We start from the raw sequence: 22481 nt of genomic DNA on the forward strand, positions 1-22481 counted from the left end.
GTCAGTGCGAAAGACCATTTACTGGAAAGTTGCTGTAAAGGTCGCCTTACCGCTCATAGTGCTGTTTGTAATAGAGGCATTCTAATGATTGTTATTATTATCAGGAATATTATCATGCTGTGCGTGTGAAATTTTACCAGACATACAAATCAGTTAGAACTCCAAACTTTCATTTATTATCATAGTTCCTGATGCTGTTGAGTAAATAGAGAGCAGAAACGTTTCTTTCAGTGAGTACAAGAAGATTGCGGGCTTGAAGGCTGGAAATTAAGGTCAGTATGTTCTCCATTGCTTTGTGGCTCATCGCAAAAATAGCTTTCTGGCTCTCGTAAAAGATGGCGAGCAATATTTCAATAAATTCTTATTCCACACGGCTCCCCACGAGCACGTTATCTCCAGCGCTGTACCGTGAGGATAGGGCATGATTCAGGCCAGTGTCCTACGCAACCTCCGTCGATATATGTTCCATTCCTATCACATCTCTTCATCCAGAGCTGTATGGAAACGATTATGATTCGTGTTAACTTGCTACAAAGGCGTTAATACAAGAGACTCCAGATGTGTCATGTATATTGTTTAGTTATAATGCCACATTTAGAAAACATGGCGAGGTAAACCCCCGAAACATTCACTATTGGTCTGTAGGTAATACCCGTTGGCTTCGTCAGGTGGAACGACAGCATTCATGGAGTGTAAACGTGTGATGTGGGATAGTGAACCATTAGTTCCTAGGCTCGTTTTTTATAGAGGGAAAACTGAATGCGTATAAGTATCGTAGCGTCCTAACAGACCATCCACCTTCCACGAATGCTAGAAGAAGTTTCTCTGCAGGGTATGAGGAACCTGTGGTACCAACATGATGGCTGTCCAGACAGTAGTGCGTGAAGTACTGCACCATATCTTCACAAACTGTTTCCAAATGGTTGGATTGGATGCAGAGGACCCGTACCTTGGCTCGGCCCTTCCCCGAATTTGGCACCCGTAGGCTTTTTTCTGTAGGAAAAGCTGAAAGACGCTGTCTACAAGGACATAGCAACTACACCTGGTGATACGCAACGGCGTATTACTACAGCCTGCTCGGACATCTCCGCTGAAATGCTAGCACATGGGCACTAGTTGTTCCGTACCAAACCGGAAGCGTGTATTGCCTCTCCCCGTGGTCATTTTGAATAAAATCTGCGATAGTGAATTGTTACTGGTCAGAAATCGCATAACTAGTGTATGCACTTGTGTTGTTCTTTGGTGTCAGTTACCACTGGTGTTATGCAAGTATCAGTGTGGAAACTACAAAATACGACATCTCGCTAACGACTCGCACTAGAATACTGCACCAGACACCCCTGACATTCTAATTTACCCAGTTTTTAGTCTGTTAATATCAATAGGCATTATTACATTTTAATAAAGTGTATGTTAAACAAAAAAGTATATTTTTCAACTATTATTACAATCTGTTGACTGGCTGGCAATGATGATTGAAATCTGGGTCAAGGGTGCCTGCGACCTTCCTCTACAACCGTGTAAATGCGTGGCGCCCAGTGACGTCATCTTCTGGCTCGGCGATGCTTCAAACAGCAAGGTGTCGACACATGCAGAAAAAAGGCCGGAACTCAGTTAATGTGAGGTGTAAAGTATGTTAATGATATCTCACTGCACCAATGCATATGCTGAAGCATATTCCTGCTCAACGCCACCATCAATATGTGACGCGTTAGGAAGGTCTCCATACCCCCTCTTATACATATTTAACTCCTCTTTTGGACGCTTCCGCGATGGTCAGACCCGCGACGCCCAGAGTTCAGACGGCCTAAAGTGTGTCAGAGAAAGCACCCTGCTCCATGGGTAGTTGTTTCCTACGCATTTCACGGTGCAGTCCGCAGTGCGATGAGCAACAGAATGAAGTTCTTCACAACGTTCAACACAGCCGATAACCCTCGATCGCCACTCACCTAAATGGGTGTCACAATCTCGGTACAGCTACATTTTTAAAGTGCTCAACAAATGTATGCGAGTGTCGCAAAGGATGTTGCCAAACCGAAGGGCACTTGGACGGACCCTTTACAGTTTTATTCACGCGTGAGGCAATGTTGTGCACCCCCGCCTCCCCTAGCTCCCCATCCTCCCCGTCCCCCCCGGCCCATCGCGATCCACCACAGAAGAGCAAAAAAATGGTTCAAATGGCTCTGAGCACTATGGGACTTAACTTCTGAGGTCATCAGACCCCTAGAACGTAGAACTACTTAAACCTAAATAACCTAAGGACATCACACGCATCCATGCCCGAGGCAGGATCCGAACCTGCGACCGTAGCGATAACGCGGTTCGAGACTGTAGCGCCTAGAACCGCTCGGCCACCTCGGCCGGCACAGAAGAGCACGAAGCAGGACGACTGAAAGAGCATAACCCCCCTTGCTGCTTCGGACCACATTCAGATTTCGTCGAATGGTTCTGAATGGTCTCTAATGCTCCTGCTCTGTATACCAGAGCAAAAATTGCAATCCTGTTGCATTCCAAAGGGGTAATATCATGATCTTCTTGGAGAACGGTTGAATCGTTCGAGGATATTAGTAGAGTCGAGAGTTGTCAACAACATCATCCTGTTTCTCGTCGCATTGCGTACTGTCGCTTTTGACTGCGAAACGTGTAGGAATCAACGTCCGAAGTGAAGAGATGGTTTCATTGAATCTCTTTATGTCGCCCACTAAGGCCTTATCGTGTCGATTCTGTGTGGTGGCCGGGCAGGGTGGCCGAGCGGTTCTAGGCGCTACAGTCTGGAACCGCGCGACCGCTACGGTCGCAGGTTCGAATCCTGCCTCGGGCTTGCCTGTGTGTGATGTCCTTAGGTTAGTTAGGTTTAGGTAGTTCTAAGTTCTAGGGGACTGATGACCTTAGAAGTTAAGTCCCATAGTGCTCAGAGCCATTTGAACCATTTGTCTGTGTGGTGGCGTGTGTGAAATGTTTCCCCCGGCGGTCGTGTGATTCAAACGCTGCGGGTCGCGGTCAAACCCCCACATCAGTAGCGTCACAAAAAAGGTCTGGAAATTTTGGTTAAGAGGAGGCGTGACGGCTTATGCATCGCATGACATGTCCACTGTGACGGTGGTCAGAATTTTGGGAAAATCTGGTGCCTATCTGACATCGTTAATTCAACGTACAGCTCACATTAACTTTGGTCTTTTTTTTTCACACGTGTTGACACGTGTTTTGAATGTAGCCGAGCCAGAGGGTAACTTCACAGAGAGCCCTATACTTCCACTATCAAACAGGAAGGTTGTAGTTACCTTTGAGCCAAATTTCGTCGCAATGGTACACAATTACGGGATTTCAAAGAAGTGACCCTTTAATTGTACAGCACAGTATACACACTCATGGAAAAAAATAGAAACATCAAATAATAATTAATTTAGGATAATGGAATTTCTGGAATACATTTGTCTAGGTAACACATTTAACTCATTAAAATTGCAAGATCCTAGGGTAACGAAAGCCCGAGACAATCCACTGCAAGCATAAAATGCTGATACAGTAATAACAGAAAAAACCGCCATAAAATTGACTGCAAACACACAAACGTGAATGAATTGTGTTGTACAGTTGTCGTATTTCAGTTTGTGGGATGGAGTTCCTTGCCTGTTACACGTGGTCGGTCAATACAGGGACGGTTGATGGTGTTTGTGGATGACGCTGAAATTGTCGTCCGATGATGTCTCAATTGTTTGATTGCAGACAGATATTGTGATGGAACAGGCCGCTGAAACATGTCGATACACTACAAGACAATTTCGACTGCAACTACAGGAAGTGGGCGAGCGTTATCTTGTTGGAAATATTCCCGCAAATGCAGTTCATAAATGGCAGCACAACAGGCCGAATCATCTCCATCTCCATCTATGCCTATATCTACATAGATACTTTGCAAGCCACCGTACTGTATGTGGAGGGTATCCTGTACCTCTGCTTATCATTTCCTTTCCTGTTCCACTCACAACTAGAGCGAGGGAAAAACGACTGTATACATCATATAAGTCCTAATGTCTCGTATCTTATCTTCATGGTCCTTACGCGCAATGTATGTTGGCGGCAGTAGAATCGTTTGGCAGTCAGCTTGAAATGTTGGGTCTCTAAATTTTCTCAACAGTGTTTCAGGAAAACAACGTCGCATTAGCTCCAGAGATTCCCATTTCAGTTCCCGAAGCATCTCCGTAACACTTACGTGTTGTTCGCACCTATAGGAAACAAATCTACCAGCCCTCCTCTGAATTGCTTCGATATCTTCCGTCAAATCAACCTGGTATGGATCCCAAACACTCCAACTGTACTCAAGAATAGGTCGCACTATTTGGTCTCTCAATAAACGAAAGTACACTATTCGCCTTTCCTACCTTAGTTCTCACATGCACGTTTCACCTCATATTGTTTTGCAATATTTTTTTTTTTTGAGTCATCAGTCTTCTCACTGGTTCGATGTGGCTCGCCACAAATTTCTTTCCTGTGCCAACCTCTTCATCTCAGAGTAGCACTAGCAACCTACATCCTCAATTATATGCTGTATGTATTCCAGTCTGTGTCTTCCTCTACAGTTTCTGCCTTCTACAGCTACCTTGAGTATCCAGGAACTCATTCCCTCACGTCTTAACAGATGTCCTATCGTTCGGTCCCTTCTCCTTTGTCACTGTTTTCCACAAACTCGTTTCCTCTCCGATTCTGCGCAGAAACTCCTCGTTCTTTACCTTATCAGTCCACCTAATTCTCAACATTCGTCTGTAACACCACATCTCAATTGCTTCGATTCTCTTCTGTTCCGGTTTTCCCATAGTCCAAGTTTCACATCCATACAATGTTGCACTCCATACGTACATTCTCAGAAATTTCTTCCTCAAGTTAAGGTCTATGTTTTATACTAATAGACTTCTCTTGGCCAGGAATGTCCTTTCTGCCAATGCTAGTCTTCTTTTGATGTTCACCCTGCTCCATCCGTCATTGGTTATTTTGCTGCCCAGGTTGCAGAATTCCTTAACTTCGTGACCATCAATCCTTATAGTAAGTTTCTCGCTGTTCTCATTTTGCTACTTCTCATTACTTTCGTCTTTCTACGATGTACTCTCAGTCCATATGCTATACTCATCAGACTCTTCATTCCATCCTGCATATCCAGTATTTCTTTTTCACTTTCACTCAGGATAGCAATGTCATCACCGAATCGTGTCATTGATATCCTTTCAACTAGGATTTTAATTCCTTCCATCCCGCAGATCCAGTATTTCTTTTTCACTTTCACTCAGGACAGCAATATCATCACCGAATCGTGTCATTGATATCCTTTCAACTAGGATTTTAATTCCACTCCTTAACTTTTATTTCCATCATTGCTTCTTCGATGTACAGATTGAACAGTAGAGGCGAAAGACTACATCACTATCTTCCACCCTTTTTAATCTGAGCACTACATTCATGGTCGTCCATTCTGAATATTCCCTCTTAGTTCTTGTACATGTTGTACTTATATATTACCCGTCCCTCCATATAGCTGGCCCCTAGTTTTCTCAGAATTTCAAACATCTTACACCATATTACATTGTTTAGCGGTTTTTCAAGGCCGCCAGATCCTATGGACATGTCTTGGGTTATCTTTACTCTTGCTTCCATTATCAACCGCTACGTTAGGACTGCCTCTCTGGTACCTTTACCTTTCCTAAAGCCAAACTGATCATGATCTAATACATCCTCAATCTTCTGATCAATTCTTCGGTTTATTATTCTTGCAAGCAACTTGGATGCATGAGATGTTACGCCGATTGTTCTTGGAGTCTTCGGAATTGTATGGATGATATTTTTCCGAAGGTCAGATAGTATGTCGCCAGACTCAAACATTCTGCACACCAAAGTGAACAGTCATTTTGTTTACACTTCCCTCAATGATTTTAGGAATTCTGATGAAATGTTAGCTATCCCTTCTGCCTTCTTTGATCTTAAGTTCTCCAAAAGTCTCTTAAATTCTGATTCTAATACTGGATCCCCCATCTCCTCTAAATCGACTCCTGTTTCTTCTTCTATCACATCAGACATATCTTCCCCTTCATAGAGGCCTTCAATGTACTTTTTAAAGTTATCTGCTCTCTTCTCTGCATTTAACAGTGGAATTCCCACAGCACTCTTAATGTTACCACCTTTGCTTTTAATTTCACCGAAAGTTGTTTTGACTTTCCTGTATGCTGAGCCATTCCTCATGACGACCGTTTCTTTCTCGATTTCTTCGCGTTTTTCTTAGCTTATCTGCACTTCCTAATTATTTAATTTCTTAGCGACGTTGTCAACCTACCTGAGTGAAAACCCGAAGAGATTTTGGTCGTATGTAAAATCAGTAAGTGCGTCAAAACCATCTATTCATCCTGAAGTTAAAATCTTTTGAGTTATTAGAAGTAGTGCTCTAGCAGTCGTGAACACCGGAAGATCCTGAGGAAAATCCCAGCAGAGGGGTCGAAACGTCGATCATTTTAGAAGAAATATGACGAGACCCAATAACCCAGAAGATTTTAACTTCAGTGACAACGGCCACGAAAGCCTGCAGACTTACATCTATTCATTTTCTCAGCTACCATACCTGCACCGAAATGGAAGATAACAGAGAGAAAGCCGAAATACTGAATTCGGTCTTCCGAAGTTGTTTCGCGGAAGATCGTAACACTGTCCCTCCTTTCAATCGTCGTGCGAACGTCGAAATGGCAGATATTGAGATAACCGACAGCGGAATTGAAAAGCAGCTACAATCGCTTAGTAGTGGAAAGGCTTCAGGACCAGATGAGGTACCTATAAGATTCTATAAAGATTATGCGAAAGAACTTGCTCCCCTTCTAGCAGTTATTTATCGTAGATCGTTTGAGCAACGAAAGGTACCTAACGACTGCAAAAAAGCGAAGATCATTCCAGTTTTGAAGAAAGGCCGTAAGACAGGACCACACAATTATAGACTTATATCGTTGACGTCAATCTGTTGTAGAATTATGGAACATGTTTTATACTCAAGAATTATGACGTTCTTGAAAAATGAACATGTCCTCTACAAAAATCAACACGGACTCCGCAAACAGAGATCCTGCGAAACTCAACTTTCTCTGTTCCTCCATGAGATCCACAGCGCAGTGGACAAAGGCGCTCAGGCTGGTGCCGTGTTCCTTTAGTTCAGTGAGGCATTTGACACCGTCCCGCATTGCCGTTTAATGAAAAAACTACGAGCTTACGGAGTATCGGAGCACGCCTGCTACTGGATTCAAGACTTTCTTGCAGATGGAAATCAACATGTTGCTCTTAACGGAACTAAATCCACAGATTTAAAGGTAATATCCGGAATACCACAGGAAGTGTGATAGGACCGTTGCTGTTTACAGTATATGTAAATGATCTAGTAGAATGCGTCGGGTGCTCTTTAAGGCTATTCGCAGATTATGCAGATGTTTATACCAAAGTAGCAACGCCAGAAGATAGTAAGAATTTTCAGAACGACCTGCAGAGAATTGATGAATGATGCAGACTCAGGCAGTTGGACCTGAACGTAAATAAATACAACATATTGCACATACATAGGAAAAGAAATCCGCTATTGTACAGCTACACTATTGATGACAAACAGTGGCTGCCGTAAAATATCTAGGCTCCACAATCCAGAGCGACCTTAAGTGGAATGACCATATAAAACAGACAGTTGGAAAAGCAAGCACCAGACTCAGATTTATCGGAAGAATCTTAAGGAAATGTAACTCATTCACGAAAGAAGTGGCTTAGAAGGTACTTGTTCGCCCGATTCTTGAGTATTGTTCATCTATTTGGGATCCCTATCAAGTAGGACTGATAGAGGAGATAGAGAAGATCCAACGAAGAGCGGCGCCTTTCGTCACGGGATCGTTTAGCTGGTGAGAGAGCGTTACGGAGATGCTAAGCAAATTGCACTGTCAGACGTTACAAGAGAGGCGCTGTACAGCACGGAGATATTTACTCTTGACATTGCGGGGCAGCACTTTTCAGGAGGAGTCGGACAACATATTACTTCCCGCCACGTACATCTCGCGTATTGACCACGAGGAGAAAATTCGAGAAATTAGAGCCAATGTAGAGACTTACCGACAATCATTCTTCCCACGCACTATTCGCGACTGGAACAGGGCTGGAGGGATCAGATGGTGATACCATAAGTACCCTCCGCCACACCCCATTACGTAACTTGCGGAATATGATGTAGATGTATTTCTGTATTCCCCAATTTCCTTCAACATTTTTGTACTTCCATCTTTCATCGATCAACCGAAGTATTTCTTCTGTTACCAATTGTTTCTTCGCAGCTACATTCCTTGTAGCAATGTTTCTCTCTGTAACTTCTGTGATTGTTCTTTTTAGAGATATCCATAGCTCTTCAACTGTACTGCTTACTGAGGTATTGCTTATTGCTGTATCTAGCCTTAGAGGACTTGAAGCTTATCACGTCATCCCTTAGTGCTTCCGTATCCCACTTCCTTGCATATTGGTTCTTCCGGATTAATCTCTTAAACTTCAATTTACTCTTCGTCACTACTACATTGTGTCTGGGTCAATATCCGCTCCCGGGTAAGCCTTGCAATCCCGTATCTGATTTCCGAATCTCTGTCTGACCATGATGTAATCTAATTGAAATTTCCCGCATCACTTGGTTTTTTTCAAGTATACATCCTCCTCTTCTGATTCTTGAACAGAGTATTTCCTATTACTAGCTTAAATGTATTAGAGAACTCAGTTAGTCTTGCTCCTCTTTCATTCCTTGCCCCAAGCCCATAATGTCTTGTAACCTTTTCTTCTACTCCTTCCCGTACAACTGCATTCCAGTCCTGTATCACTATTAGATTTTCACCTCCCTTTACGTACTGTATTACCCTTTCAATATCCTCATATATTCAGCTTCAGCTTGCGACGTCGGCATGTATACCAGAACTACCAGGGTCGATGGTGGTTTGCTGTCGATTCTGATAAGAACAACCCTATGAATGAAGTGTACGCAGTAAGACTCTGCCTATCTCCCCATTCAAAACGAATCCTACAGCTCCGCCGATTCACTGTCCTTTTATACCTTGCGTACGCGATACTACCGCCACGTGTATATGTTCATACCGCTGTTCAACGACATTTTCCACCTCAGTGTACTTGTTAGTTTGGTAATGATATGATATGTCCATTGATTAAGATTTTTTAAAACGAATTTCCTTACACTTCTAAAAGAGAACTATGCTTAACAATTTTTCAAGAAAATAATATCTTTATGATGATGTATTGGATTGTTCATCTGTGTATACGTTCACAGAATTTAATTATATCGATCCGTAAAACAGACCACGCTTTTCAGCTTTTAATCACAGTAGAACCAGAACAGCGTGTTTCTGTCTGCGCCTGGCCCTGGCAGCTGTCATTTTATCACTGCATATGGCGGAAAAAAAGTAGTGGCTTGGTTCCCATATATTTTTCTTAAATCTGCTTTCATCGTTCTAGGTAGTCATACGGCGTGTTTTAACTCGGCTGTAAAAAATATCTTCCGCAAGTGTGAACAGTTGCCATAGTAAATGAGAAAGTTCTTTGATTATTGACAGCTTGTGCAAGTAGTAGCAGGATGTTTAAGCTGTCAATGATCAAAGAACTATTTACCAATACCAATACATTTCTTTTTGTACCCTCACTTAATTAAAATTATTAAGATTATTATCGTTGCATTTATTATTATTTTTATTATTACTGTTTGATGCAGATTTTTAATCAAAACAGCTAACAACTTGAAAAAAATGTTAAAAACGAGACACATTATGTAAATAGATAGAGTAGGTGTAAAGGAAGCAATAAAATAAAATAAAAAAGTAAATAGGTTGCACTGCTCTTTTAATTTAATAAATTAATTCCTTGTGTAGTATATGTTCTTACAAATGTTTTGTTTGTTAATTTACTATGTAATTACGTCATTCCATTGTTTTTTTTATTTAACAATAATTTAGATTTTAAACAGAAATACCAAAGCAAATAGTTTCCTACTCCCAGTGTCATTTGGGGTAGTATAAGTTTCGGTATTAGAGCACGTCATTGTAAAACACTAAAGTAATTAAACTGGCGACGTTTCGACCGACTTCTTGCGGATATCTTCAGGGTGGTTAACTGCTGGATACTGTTGAATGTGTCCCCCTCAATACTGTATATTTCGGTTACATGGTAACTATCGATATGACATGTGTCTGCAATGTCATGGGACAATTCGAAGAGAGGTTGCTATGGAGAGGATGGTTGCACGGTGGTCAATTGCCTGTGCTACAGTGATGGGTGATAGGAAGGCCACTCTTATAGGTAATTGGTAGGAAATAGCGTATCGACATACTATTGTCTGTACTGCTCTACTAAATGATTGGTAGGAAAGTATTGTTAGTGACTGACACACAATATAAAATCGGTTGCTAGTATCAATGGGGTAGTGTTTCCCTTCAGTGGAGCGCTAAGGACTTGGGTCCAGTGGATTGGCCGGCTGGTAACTTACAGCATCTCCCCCTGTTCTTATTGTTAGGGCTCTGAAACTCGAGTGCTAATGGTTCTATCGTTTTCACCAATGTAGACTTTTCCACCTCCAAACCGAACTTCGTAGACGTCTGCAATGTGTGTACGCCGACAGCCCAAGCTCACCGGATTAGTGACGCTAACCACATTGCAAATTAGCTGAAGAGCTCAAGACAACATTCCGTACGAAAGGATACAACAGCAAAGTCATTCAACGAACTATACGGAACAGCGAAGATAAAGTAGACAAAGGCACAGAAGTAATTCTTACAGCGCGCCTACCTTATGTGAGAGGCGACAGCGATCGTGTGGGCAAGGTTCTCCGTTGTTGTTATTGTTGTGGTCTTCAGTCCTGAGACTGGTTTGATGCAGCTCTCCATGCTACTCTATCCTGTGCAAGCTTTTTCATCTCCCAGTACTTACTGCAACCTACATCCCTCTGAATCTGCTTAGTGTATTCATCTCTTGGTCTCCCTCTACGATTTTTACTCTCCACGCTGCCCTCCAATACTAAATTGGTGATCCCTTGATGCCTCAGAACATGTCCTACCAACCGATCCCTTCTTCTGGTCAAGTTGTGCCACAAACTTCTCTTCTCCCCAATCCTATTCAATACTTCCTCATTAGTTATGTGATCTACCCATCTAATCTTCAGCATTCTTCTGTAGCACCACTTTTCGAAAGCTTCTATTCTCTTCTTGTCCAAACTATTTATCGTCCATGTTTCACTTCCATACATGGCTACACTCCATACGAATACGTTCAGAACTCCTTTACTACTTTAAGTGCCCCATTTCCTAATCTAATTCCCTCAGCATCACCCGAATTAATTAGACTACATTCCATTACCCTTGTTTTGCTTTTGTTGATGTTCATCTTATATCCTCCTTTCAAGACACTGTCCATTCTGTTCAACTGCTCTTCCAAGTCCTTTGCTGTCTCTGACAGAATTACAATGTCATCGGCGAACCTCAAAGTTTTTATTTTTCTCCATGGATTTTAATACCTACTCCGAATTTTTCTTTTGTTTCCTTTACTGCTTGCTCAATATACAGATTGAACAACATCGGGGAGAGGCTACAACCCTGTCTTACTCCCTTCCCAACCACTGCTTTCCTTTCATGTACCTCGACTCTTATAACTGCCATCTGGTTTCTGTACAAATTGTAAATAGCCTTTCGCTCCCTGTATTTTACCCCTGCCACCTTTAGAATTTGAAAGAGGGTATTCCAGTCAACATTGTCAAAAGCTTTCTCTAAGTCTACAAATGCTAGAAACGTAGGTTTGCCTTTCCTTAATCTTTCTTCTAAGATAAGTCGTAAGGTCAGTATTGCCTCACGTGTTCCAGTGTTTCTACGGAATCCAAACTGATCTTCCCCGAGGTTGGCTTCTACTAGTTTTTCCATTCGTCTGTAAAGAATTCGTGTTAGTATTTTGCAGCTGTGACTTATTAAACTGATAGTTCGGTAATTTTCACATCTGTCAACACCTGCTTTCTTTGGGATTGGAATTATTATATCCTTCTTGAAGTCTGAGGGTATTTCGCCTGTTTCATACATCTTGCTCACCAGATGGTAGAGTTTTGTCAGGACAGGCTCTCCCAAGGGATCGGTTGGTAGTGCATATTCTGAGACAGCAGGGGTCCACCAATTTGGTATTGGAGGGCAGCGTGAAGGGTAAAAATCATAGAGGGAGACCAAGAGATGAAGTCACTAAACAGATTCTGAAGGATGCAGGTTGCAGTAGGTACTAGGAGATGAAGAAGCTTGCACAGGATAGAGTATCATGGAGAGCTGCATCAAACCAGTCTTTGGACCGAAGACCACAGCAACAACAATGGAATTTGTGTAAATGCATCAGTGCCTATGGACATTAACGAACTAAACGTAGGGTAAATTAGAACGTCAGTGGTGTTTGTTGTAGGATTGTAGTGAGAGTCGTTTGCGAGATTTCGTATTTTGAAGAATTTCAATACCGAAACCTGTTTGTGCCATTCAAACTGCGCAGTTGTTAGGTACGATGTTATATTTGCTTACAGTAGGTTTGCGTGTTCCGTGAGTGCACTGCAACTTGCTAGTCAGTTAGTGAGTGTCATTCCAAGCAGCAATTCGTGAGTGGACGATGGGATTTACCATTCCCGAAAAAGCCGACATGCTCATGGTGATTACTTGTCAACCATCTCGGCAGTTATTTATCAACCCCTTTAACCAGTTACGCGAAAGTTTCAGAGGAACACAAAGACAGCGTAAAAAAAGGAAACAAGTGACAAAAGAAGAGAGATAAATCAATGTTATTGCTGCTGTTGGAGCTGGTCCTCATGTGGTGAAACAAGAGATATTTTAGCTGGAAACAAATTGAAAAGCATTTGTTAGAAGTCTTTAATGAGGAACCTGCTCAGACTAATATAACTCACGCTGTTAAAAAAACTGACATGTCAGAAGTAACTGAGTGTTGTCTTCTTGATAGGGGCAGTGAAGAAAGTGCTGTGTCACAAGCTTTCTTTGAGTCTATTCTTAATAAGAATTAACTAAATGTCTTGAAAGAAAGTGGTTTAAAGATAATAGATGCTACTGGAAAAAATTTGTAGACCAATACAGCAAGAGGCTTTGATACCAGCTGGTATAGGTAACTTAACAATAGATCAAATTTCTGATTCACCGAGAGGCAGTGATAATGAAGCATAGGAACTGCCTATTAGGGGAAAGAGGAATAAGGGATATTTGCAGGAAGATACTGAATTGGGTAATAGGGTGCAAGACGCTAATGCAGGAGAGGACTATATCCTAGAAGAGACAGAGGCAAACGTACAGTCAACAAATTTCTAATAAAAGAGCCTTGGATGCAAAAAGAAAGTATGAGGCAAAATCTTCGCCACTAGTTTTACCGCTGGTGAACTAGTGTTAGTCAAAACTAAAGAAAAATTTAAGAAAATTTCTGCAGAAACAAAGAAGTTTATGCACGGGCATCAAGGACCACTCAGGATGATAATTACTTACTCCTACTCTTACTCTCCTGGTCCCACAAGCCGCAGTCAGATTTTGGCCTCGTCAAGTAGCCTCTTCCACAGTATTCTGCCTTCGGCATCTTCTTCACCTGGAAATCCTTGGCAACCTCATCTCATTTTCGGTCTGCCTAGAGGTCACCGTTCTTCCGGTTTATTCTCTGGGACTTCTCTCAGTAAACATAGACGTGGCTGGCCCATCTCAGTCGTCCTGTTTGGCTACCCCGGTTACATCTGGTTCATTCTATAGCTACCTGACCTTCCTATCCTGTCTTCTTGGCCATTCTCCTCCCTCATGGATTAAATTTCTTTCTTTAATATTCAAAAACTTTTATCTCTCTCTCCGTGTATTTATCTGTTCTCCATATTTCGGTCCCATATATTATTACTGGTCTGATTATGGTTTTATATGTTCTTACATTGGTTCCTCTTGAAAAAAAAATTAGATGACAGTAGTTTGTTGAGCGTGTATGACGCTCTGGATGCAGCTTTGATCCTCACCTCTATTTGCTTGCTTCTAATCGTTTTTGTTGTTTACTACTACCCCCAGATACACTAAAGAGCCACAGAAACTGGTACACCCACCTAATATCGTGTAGGGTCCCAGCGAGCACGCATGAGCGCCACAACACGACGTGACATGGTCTCGACTAATGTGAGAAGTAGTACTGGAGGGATCTGACGCCAATAATCATGCAAGGCTAATCGTAAATCCGTAAGAACGCGAGGTGGTGGCGATCTCTTCTGGATAACACCTAGCAATGCATCCCACATAGGCTCAAGCGGAAGTGTTTAAACCCCGAAGAGTATTGTTGGAGACACTTTGTAGCAATTCTGGACGTGTGGGATGTCGCATTGTCCTGCTGGAATTGCCCAAGTCCGTGGGAATGCACTATTGACATGAATGGATGCAAGTGATCAGACTGGATGCTTACGTACGTGTTACCTGTCAGTATCGTATCTAGACGTATCAGGGGTCCCATATCACTCCAACTGCGCACATTCCGCACCATTACAGATCCTCCACCAGCTTGAACACTGCCCTGCTGGCATACAAGGTCCCAGGATTCATGAGGTTGTCTCCATACCCGTACACGTCCATACGCTTTCCAGTCATATCGGTGTTGACGGTCACAGGCTAGGCATAAAGCTTTGTGTCGTGCAGTCATCAAGGGTACACGAGTGGGCCTTCGGCTTCGAAAGCCCATATCGATTATGTTTCTTTGAATGGTTCGCACGCTTACACTTGTTGATGGCCCAGATTCAAATCTGCAGCAATTTGCGGAGGGTTGCACTTCTGTCAAGTTGAACGATTCTCTGCAATCATCGTTGGCCCGTTCTTGCAGGATCTTCCTTGGGCCGGATTCCTCATATTCACGGTACACGCGTGAAATGGTCGCACGGGAAAATCCCCACTTCATCGTTACCTCAGAAATGCTGTGTCCCATCGCTCGTATGCCGACTACAACATCACCTTAAAATTCACTTAAATCTTCATAACCTGCCATTGTAGCAGCAATAACCGATCTAACAACGGCGCCAGGCACTTGTTGTCTTATATAGGAGTTGCCCACCGCAGCGCCGTACTCTGCCTGTTTAGATATCTCTGTATTTGAATACGCATGCCTATACCAGTTTCTTTGGCGCTTCAGTGTATTTAAACTTGTCTGCTTCTTCAAACAAGTGGTTATCGATCTGCAGAGTTTCCCGTGTTTTTGTGCTGTAATTTCTTTCTACCATCATGAATTTCATTTTCTCATGATTTACTTCTAATGCAGCTCCCTTTCCTTTTTTAAAGAGTCTTTTTGCCAGTATTTTAAGGTCATCCGGATTTTCAGCGATTAGTGCTACGTCATCTGCAAAGGTCAGTCCATTTATTTTGGTTCCTATTTTAATTCTCTCTCCTGCTTCACTTGCTGCGTCCAGCGCTTCCTGTATTAGAATGTTGAAAAAGAGGGGTGACATTTCATCTCTTTGACACTCCTGTTTTTATACCAAATGCCTTGGAGTATTCTCCATCCATTTTCGCTACCCCTTTCAAGCCTTTCAGTGTCACTTTCACAAAATTTATAATATTCTTCAGTATTCTGAATCTCTGCATTTTCTCCCGCAACTTGTCTCTGGATGTACTGTCACATTCTTTCTTAAACTCAACAAATAGTATTGCCATTGTTTTGTTAAACTCGAATATTTGGATACGGCTTCTATCAGTATAAATATTTGGTATGAATATCTGGTCGGTAGTTGAATGATTCTTCATAAATCCCACTTGTTTCTCATTTGTTATCTCTTTTACATTTGGTTCTTGTTTTTCCTGGAGGATCTTGGAGAATTCTTTATAGGTGGTGTTAGTTAATGAAATGCTTCTGTAGTTCCTGCATTGTTGTTTGTCAACCTTTTTATGAATTGGTATTATTATCACTTCTGTCCACTCCTCTGGCTTTCTTTCTTCATTAAAGATGTTCGTAACAAGTTAATGTATTTCTTTTGCAATTATTATTCCTCCATTCTGAAACAATGAAATATGGTATCTCTCCCTGGAGGTTTGTCGTTTTGTAGTATTCTGATTAAGTCTGCTGTCTCTTCAGGATGATAAGTAAGCAGTCCAAAACAGAGAGTAACCAGTCACTGCAAGGAGTCTGCCATTCCTTGGCAGACACACACTTTGGATCACTGTATGGCTCCAGCTGGATGAAAATTTATTTTCTTTTCAAGTTTCATTCTCTCTATTATAGTAAGTAACTATTACCTGTCTTCATGTTGTATATATGCTATTAGTGGGAAATGTCTTCCTAGTTAGTAAGAATGACTCCTGGGAATGGCTATACCCGAATGATGACTTGCAAGAGAATAAGAGAGGCAGTTTGCAACAGTAAATTCTAAATGTTAAAACAACAATGGGTAGCTTTTGAGCAACAATGATAGAAAATTAATCGCGAAAGTCAATAAATGTTAAATAAGATCCATAAAAAAGGGTTAGTAACTGTAAAAGATGGAACACTTTGCGTTATGAGAGGTTATTGAAGCTGGAAATTCCTAAAATCTAAAACAATAAAATTTACATAAATTAATGATTTTCAGTTGAGAGTAATGTTGTTTGAAGGCAAGGGAGAGTAATAAAATGGTGCCACTAGAGGCAAGTCAAAGCGTTTTGATACTACTTAAAGGAAATGTGTGGAATTGATGTGCAGGTCACAACAGAAGCATAGGTAAGCTATATCAGAAGGCTGACGAAGATAAGAAGTGTCGAAATAGATGAATAAATGAACACAGAGAAAAAACAGGAATAAGTTAGCACGCTGACATATATGGTGAAAAGGTGGAAAACTGATGCGTAATTCCCCCATATCTCGTAAAAAGGTTTGAGAAATGTGTATTCTTCTCTAATACAGATGGTCAATCAGCATATAAATACAGACAACAAAATACAAATAAACGAATATGTTAAGGAAACAGATTGCTGATTTGCTATAATGGAAACAGCTTTCTAATTATGTCTGTAACAAAGTGAAGTAACTGCTGTCGAACAAATGACTTCTTTAGCATGCTACTCCATACGATAACTGAGCCATATGAAAATAGAACATAGAAAGGTTACTCAATTTTCTAAGTAATGCAATACGTGACTATTTAAAAACCTACAGTGACTTTAAAATAACGTAATAGCTAGGTTTACATGAAAAGAAAGGAAATTACAAAGTTTGTGATTCAGGCTTAATAATGAAGATAAACGTTACGATTTTTTGATGTAAGTATTGCCAATAATCATTTTGAAAAAGTTAATGATAATTTTCCAAATGCTAAATTAAAAAGAAAGAGAAAAGAAATTCCTTCTGGTAACTTCTCAATTATTTATTTCAACTAAGGAAAACAGAATATAGAATGTGTTGAGAATACAAGCTTAGGCTATGTTGTTCATTTCTCAGCTACATGGACGTTTCGTGGAAGACACCCTACAAGCTGTAGTGGAGAAGGAAGCCAGAAGTACAGGATCTACAGTGAATCCTCCCCTTTTCTTTTTGTAATAAAATATAATCGAGAAGTGACTTCACACCCTCTACCTTAAACGTTTGTCATTCGTATGGATGCTCTCATTGGTGCCTACGCTTGTGGTTAGATGACTGAGTATAAAAAAAAAAAAATGTTTTGTGTGTTTCTCTTTCAGGTAAAGACCGAAAAACAATTGAATCAAAAAGTAAATTTTGTAATAATCGATGAATTTATTTCATGTTTGTATGTAATTTATGTACATGACTTGCAAAAATCCATTATGTTACTTCTTCTATGTGTGCATATATATGTTTATGATTAACATCGTGAGTGTAGTATTAAGGAATTTTTCTAAAATCAGTTTCATTTAAAAGAGATCAGCTATAGTAACACCCATTGTTTCTAATATTTCATTTTACTCAAATATAAGTATTTTACAAAAATAAATAGGGATGGTTTGGCGAAACAAGCGCTGTATCATTTGGGAGATACAAAGGCCATCGAGTGTGTCGGGACTTATCCCAGCTCACTGCTGCTAGCGCCACTTCGTCATAACGCGCCTGTGAATAACATACAAACTATTGCACCAAAATCTAAGAATGAAATTAAAAATTAAAGTAGCTTTTCCATACTTTATCAACATATGCTTTAGCATAATAATGTTAAAACTGTTAAATTACAGAGAGATCAGACAAATATGTTTCCCTAAATACATCGTTTTAAATAAAAAACAAATGGCGCTATATAACGAAGCTAGAAAGACAAAATTGTTCAAGATGTGCAAATGTATGTCTCAATCTACTGTTACAAGTTTTTACTTGATCGTAGCAATATTTTGATCAAAATCGGCGCTAAATATTTGACTCAGAAAGGTGAAAATTGGTATGAAGCTTCAGCCTGATATAAAAACGTTAACTATGTGACGCCATTAAGCTACCTCTAATAGTTTTCAAGCAATGTACTAAAATCTAAATCTGGAACAGAAACATCCTTATTTGTAATAGATTTTGAAACATTTGTATTAATAACAGAAATTTCAGATTGCAGCACTTGATTACATCCATTAAATAGTAAAGTTATGACAAGTTTCAAGACCTTAATGTAAATAACAATCAATACAAAGTCTCTAAAGATGTAGTTCAGAGGTCGTGTTCTACTGTCGGTTGCGTTCTAAAAATTCTAACCGGCGCAGTCTAAATGCAGTCGAGTTAAAACTTTTCTGTAATTAAAGCTACCTTAAATCCATTCATATGAAAATTACGAAGATTGTAAATTGATTCATAGCGGACTTATTAAAATATATGTATCCGACAAAGCGGCCATTTTGGTGCTGCTGCCTGGGCACACAGCGGATGACGGCAGATGTTCCCCTAGGCCGTCCGCTGCCTCCATATATAAATAAGGCCTGAGAGGCAGTGAGTACACACTTCGCACCCAGCTATCATACTGTCCGCGTCAGTCAAACGCTGGCTCGGATGACGTCACAGCCAGGCTGCTACTAAACGCATGTTTTCAGTAATAATAGAAAGTGAACTCGTGAGGGCTGTACACCGTCCTGGATCGTTTAAATTTCACAGGAGACACCACTTTGCACCGACCTATCACTCTGTCCGCGTCAGTCAAAGCCGGCATAGGCTGTGTCTCGGATGACATCACAGCTAGGCTGTTGATGAAACGCATATTTTTAGTACAAATAGGCAGAGAAATCGCGGGGGTAGTACACCGTCCTGGATCGCCTAGGTTTCACGGAAATAACTGTTTGTGTGCCGCCCGTAATGTTAACAAAACCGCGTGGCAAGTGGTGATATTATTTTCCACTTTTGTGGCGAGCAATTAATTTTAATTGTTAGAAGTCAGTGCGAAAGGCCATTTACTGGAAAGTTGCTGTAAAGGTCGCCTTACTGCTCATAGTGCTGTTTGTGATAGAGGCATTCTAATGATTGTTATTATTATCTGGAATATTATCATGCTGTGCGTGTGAAATTTTACCAGATATACAAATCAATTAGAACTCCAAACTTTCATTTATAATCATAGTTCCTGATGCTGTTGAGTAAATAGAGAGCAGAAACGTTTCTTTCAGTGAGTACAAGAAGATTGTGGACTTGAAGACTGGAAATTAAGGTCAGTATGTTCTCCATTGCTTTGTGGCTCACCGCAAAAATAGCTTTCAGGCTCTCGTAAAAGATGGCGAGCAATATTTCAATAAATTCTTATTCCACACGGCTCCCCACGAGCACGTTATCTCCAGCGCAGTACCGTGAGGATAGGGCATGATTCAGGCAAGTGTCCTACGCAACCTCCGTCGATATATGTTCCATCTCTATCACATCTCTCCATCCAGAGCTGTATGGAAACGATTATGATTCGTGTTACCTTGCTACAAAGGCGTTAATACAAGAGACTCCAGATGTGTCATGTATATTGTTTAGTTATAATGCCACATTTAGAAAACATGGCGAGGTAAACCCCCGAAACATTCACTATTGGTCTGTAGGTAATACCCGTTGGCTTCGTCAGGTGGAACGACAGCATTCATGGACTGTAAACGTGTGATGTGGGATAGTGAACCATTAGTTCCTAGGCTCCTTTTTATAGACGGAAACCTGAATGCGTATAAGTATCGTAGCGTCCTAACAGACCATCCACCTTCCACGAATGCTAGAAGAAGTTTCTCTGCAGGGTATGAGGAACCTGTGGTACCAACATGATGGCTGTCCAGACAGTAGTGCGTGAAGTACTGCACCATATCTTCACAAACTGTTTCCAAATGGTTGGATTGGATGCAGAGGACCTGTACCTTGGCCCGGCCCTTCCCCGAATTTGGCACCTGTAGATTTTTTTCTGTAGGAAAAGCCGAAAGACGCTGTCTACAAGGACATAGCAACTACACCTGGTGTTACGCAACGGCGTATTACTACAGCCTGCTCGGACATCTCAGCTGAAATGCTAGCACATGGGCACTAGTTGTTCCGTACCAAACCGGAAGCGTGTATTGCCTCTCCCCGGGGACATTTTGAATAAAATCTGTGATAGTGAATTGTTACTGGTCAGAAATCGCATAACTAGTGTATGCACTTGTGTTGTTCTTTGGTGTCAGTTACCACTGGTGTTATGCAAGTATCAGTGTGGAAACTACAAAATACGACATCTCGCTAACGACTCGCACTAGAATACTGCACCAGACACCCCTGACATTTTAATTTACCCAGTTTTTAGTCTGTTAATATCAATAGGCATTATTATATTTTAATAAAGTGTATGTTAAACAAAAAAGTATATTTTTCAACTATTATTACAATCTGTTGACTGGCTGGCAATGATGATTGAAATCTGGGTCAAGGGTGCCTGCGACCTTCCTCTACAACCGTGTAAATGCGTGGCGCCCAGTGACGTCATCTTCTGGCTCGGCGATGCTTCAAACAGCAAGGTGTCGACACATGCAGAAAAAAGGCCGGAACTCAGTTAATGTGAGGTGTAAAGTATGTTAATGATATCTCACTGCACCAATGCATATGCTGAAGCATATTCCTGCTCAACGCCACCATCAATATGTGACGCGTTAGGAAGGTCTCCATACCCCCTCTTATACATATTTAACTCCTCTTTTGGACGCTTCCGCGATGGTCAGACCCGCGACGCCCAGAGTTCAGACGGCCTAAAGTGTGTCAGAGAAAGCACCCTGCTCCATGGGCAGTTGTTTCCTACGCATTTCACGGTGCAGTCCGCAGTGCGATGAGCAACAGAATGAAGTTCTTCACAACGTTCAACACAGCCGATAACCCTCGATCGCCACTCACCTAAATGGGTGTCACAATCTCGGTACAGCTACATTTTTAAAGTGCTCAACAAATGTATGCGAGTGTCGCAAAGGATGTTGCCAAACCGAAGGGCACTTGGACGGACCCTTTACAGTTTTATTCACGCGTGAGGCAATGTTGTGCACCCCCGCCTCCCCTAGCTCCCCATCCTCCCCGTCCCCCCCGGCCCATCGCGATCCACCACAGAAGAGCAAAAAAATGGTTCAAATGGCTCTGAGCACTATGGGACTTAACTTCTGAGGTCATCAGACCCCTAGAACGTAGAACTACTTAAACCTAAATAACCTAAGGACATCACACGCATCCATGCCCGAGGCAGGATCCGAACCTGCGACCGTAGCGATAACGCGGTTCGAGACTGTAGCGCCTAGAACCGCTCGGCCACCTCGGCCGGCACAGAAGAGCACGAAGCAGGACGACTGAAAGAGCATAACCCCCCTTGCTTCGGACCACATTCAGATTTCGTCGAATGGTTCTGAATGGTCTCTAATGCTCCTGCTCTGTATACCAGAGCAAAAATTGCAATCCTGTTCCATTCCAAAGGGATAATACCATGATCTTCTTGGAGAACGGTTGAATCGTTCGAGGATATCAGTAGAGTCGAGAGTTGTCAACAACATCATCCTTGTTCTCGTCGCATTGCGTACTGTCGCTTTTGACTGCGAAACGTGCAGGAATCAACGTCCGAAGTGAAGAGATAGTTTCATTGAATCTCTTTATGTCGCCCACTAAGGCCTTATCGTGTCGATTCTGTATGGTGGCCGGGCAGGGTGGCCGAGCGGTTCTAAGCGCTACAGTCTGGAACTGCGCGACCGCTACGGTCGCAGGTTCGAATCCTGCCTCGGGCTTGCCTGTGTGTGATGTCCTTAGGTTAGTTAGGTTTAGGTAGTTCTAAGTTCTAGGGGACTGATGACCTTAGAAGTTAACTCCCATAGTGCTCAGAGCCATTTGAACCATTTGTCCGTGTGCTGCTGTGTGTGAAATGTTTCCTACGGCGGTCGTGTGATTCAAACGCTGCGGGTCGCGGTCAAACCCCCACATCAGTAGCTTCACAAAAAAGGTCTGGAAATTTTGGTTAAGAGGAGGCGTGACGGCTTAAGCATCGCATGACATGTCCACTG

This window comes from Schistocerca serialis, chromosome 8, assembly GCF_023864345.2.
Source record: "Schistocerca serialis cubense isolate TAMUIC-IGC-003099 chromosome 8, iqSchSeri2.2, whole genome shotgun sequence".
Taxonomy (NCBI): Eukaryota; Metazoa; Arthropoda; class Insecta; order Orthoptera; family Acrididae; genus Schistocerca; species Schistocerca serialis.